The 3,002-nt window shown below is 45.7% G+C and overlaps 1 pseudogene across 1 annotated transcript; it reads left to right on the top strand.

The window, feature by feature from the left end:
* Nucleotides 1-507: 507 nt before the first annotated feature.
* LOC149226622 (patatin-like protein 6) lies at nt 508-2,386 on the top strand (annotated as a pseudogene). Its single transcript, XR_016247064.1, has 2 exons — nt 508-1,662; nt 1,797-2,386. The product of XR_016247064.1 is annotated as a patatin-like protein 6 (transcript).
* Nucleotides 2,387-3,002: the final 616 nt, after the last annotated feature.

Below are 3,002 nucleotides of genomic sequence, written 5' to 3'. Positions count from 1 at the left end.
ATAAAACTTCACCATACACAAACTTTACCTAGTATAGAATTCAAGTTTTCCTTGAAAGTTTAGGCAAATTAAGTCCCTTTGCTAGCTTATTCTAATTTTTTAATGTCTATAACATGTTTCCGTTAAAATTCATGGCAATTCCACGCGTTTTCGTGCCATAACGGCGTTATAGCGCGCCACGGCCAAGTTAGCGTGGCCGGGCCAGGCCTTCCGGTGGGTCCTGTTCCTATACCGTCTTAAATTCTCTGGTATATTTTCACGGGAAGCTAGTTACCTCCAATAAAGATTTTAACCCATCACCTGACAAGCAACGTAACGCAGGCATCACGAAAAACGCATGACTGCTGTCGCCAGCTGTAAGCCAAGTCGAGAGGAAACTTCGCTAATAGTTTTGGTGTTGCAGTTCATTTTTTGGGTGGGGCGATCGCTAAGTTTCTAAGAAGCTCGCGGGACAATTGTTGAATTGAAATTGGACTTTAAGCTGCCTGATGGTGACGGGTTCGGCCAAAATTCACAACCCATACCTAGTCTTACTCAAAGATAAATACCACAACGCGATTCAATATACCCACACCAATTCTTGATTTCTAGTTTGAGACAATCCTTCTGTATTTGGCTTTACGATTCTTCGATAGATCGAATAATGGTATTGGAATTCGAAGCCGGGCGTGGCGGACTGAGCTGCGACAGCAACAGGCTAAGCAACCGGATCTTCTCTGTGCTGGAGAACAATTTTCTGTTCGGCTGCGACTGGGAGAAGGAGCTCGTCAACGAAAAGCCGAGTAATGGAAAAGTCCGCATTCTGAGCATTGACGGCGGCGGGATGCGAGGCATCGTGGCGGGGCGCATTCTGGCGTATCTGGAAGAAGCCTTGCAGAAGAAAACCGGCGTTCCCGGCGCCCGAATTGCGGATTTCTTCGACGTGGCGATAGGCAGCGGCGTCGGCGGGCTTATAGCTGCCATGCTCTTCACCGACGACGGCAGGGGTCGCCCGCTCTTCCGGGCAGAGGAGGCGTGGAGGCTGGTGGCAGAGGAGGGGCACAGTATGTTCAAACCGACAACTGGACGTTTCGTTGCTAAATTCCGGTCGTCGGGCGCTCGGTTCCACGGCAAGAACGTGGAGGGCGTGTTCAAGCGTCTGTTTGCCGCCAAAAACGGGCGGAGCTTGACGCTGAAGGACACGCTGAAGCCCCTTTTGATTCCTTGTTACGACCTGACTAGCGCTTCCCCGTTCCTCTTCTCCCGCGCCGACGCTCTCGAAACCGACAACTTCGACTTCTGCCTCTGGGAAATATGTCGGGCGGCGGCGTCGCCGCCGGGTTTCTTCGAGCCCGTGCTCATGAGCTCTGTCGACGGGAAGACGACCTGCACGGCGATCGACGCGGGGTTAGTGATGAACAATCCCACCGCCTCAGCCATAACGCACGTTTGTATAACAAGCAAGAGTTTCCGTCTGTGAGAGGCCTGGAAGATTTGCTGGTGCTTTCCATCGGAACGGGGCAGTTCGATCGGGCATACGATTACCACAAGGTGAAGAGATGGGGGCCTGCCCAGTGGGCTAAGCCAATCTTTAAAATCGTCGGAGATGCAGTGTCCGACACCGTCGATGACGCAATGAGTATGGCATTCGGGCAAAACCGGGACAATTACGTCAGGATTCAGGTAACCTGAAAATGGACAATCCACTGTATATTTCTCATGCTATTTTAGAGGTTCTGTTAAAACATCAAGAAATCAAAACTTCCTACCCAATTTTTTTCGTTTGCTGAACAAGATCGCGCTTCTGGTGTTCACAGGGGAGCGGCTTCCCGGAAAAATGCATGGGCGACGCCGACGATCCGAGCAAAGAAAATGTGAAGATGCTGATCAAATTTGCAGACGGCATATTGAAGCAGAAGAGCATGGAGTCCCTCCCCTTCGGCGGAAAACGAAAACTCTCCCTCAGCAATGCTCAACGGCTCGACTGGCTTGCCGAGCAGGTCGTTGCAGAGAATCTATCGAGACTTTCGAGACCGGTTCCCACTGTACTACTGAAGAAGCTGAGCCCTCCAAACTCACTAATGAACTCCGCACGCATATCACCATAACCATTACCGCCATTCTTGAAAATCACTTATTTTGACGAAACAAAATACAGTTACGGAGGGGAATGGGCATGGGAATCGGAATGTAGGCCCCTCCGTTTCATTAATGTTTTCGTATTTTGTATTGATGGGCTAAGATTTAAGTAGTTAATTAACGGCGTCTTCCATAGTTTTTACAGCAGCAATGGCCACTGGATTGCAATAAAATCTGATGTCTGAGTCGAACTGAGCCGAGCTGTGCCGTGCAGTATGCTGTTTTGTATATAATCATCTATCTTAGGAGAGAAAAAGAGAAATCTAATATAATTATTATTCTGTATGCGTGACTGTTAGACTGTAACTATGTAATGGATTGGTAACTTGGTTGAGCGTAACGTGTGAAGGCCTGTCGTACTCTGTAAAGGGTTAAGCAGCAGTCAAACGTTCAACAAAAGACATACGAAATTGAAAGTGAGATACTAGATTCTAAATTACAATGTCGGCAAGTAGCTAACGTCTAGTTACGAGATTTTCCATGCGGTAAAAACATGTGAACCTTTTTTCCAGCTTTTCCGACAGTTTGTCCTCGAATCGGATAAGTATTATACAGGTCTGAATAAAGCTGTCGAGAAGCGCTTTCTTCGCGGTAATCTTGGAAAAATAAGATGAAAATATAAACCTACCTTAAATATGAGACTGGTCTCAATAAAATTTATTTATTTTTATTTTTTTAAATGAGGGAAGATTTCTCATTTAAAAGCTAGATGATGATGGTTGATATTTTTAATTTTTAATTTAATTTTAGGTTTACATTAATTTTCAAGGAAATATGTTTAGTCTTAATGCTTATCAATCATTTTAGTGTATTAAAGAGTTTGTTAGGTTGCTTTGATTTTTAATAATTTTAAAAAATTAGATTCACGTTATGTGGTTTTCAGC

Source organism: Pinus tabuliformis, chromosome J (assembly GCF_031772625.1).
Source record: "Pinus tabuliformis cultivar Carrire ecotype Pingquan chromosome J, CPIR1, whole genome shotgun sequence".
NCBI lineage: Eukaryota > Viridiplantae > Streptophyta > Pinopsida > Pinales > Pinaceae > Pinus > Pinus tabuliformis.
This window is presented reverse-complemented; position numbering and strand designations above follow the sequence as displayed.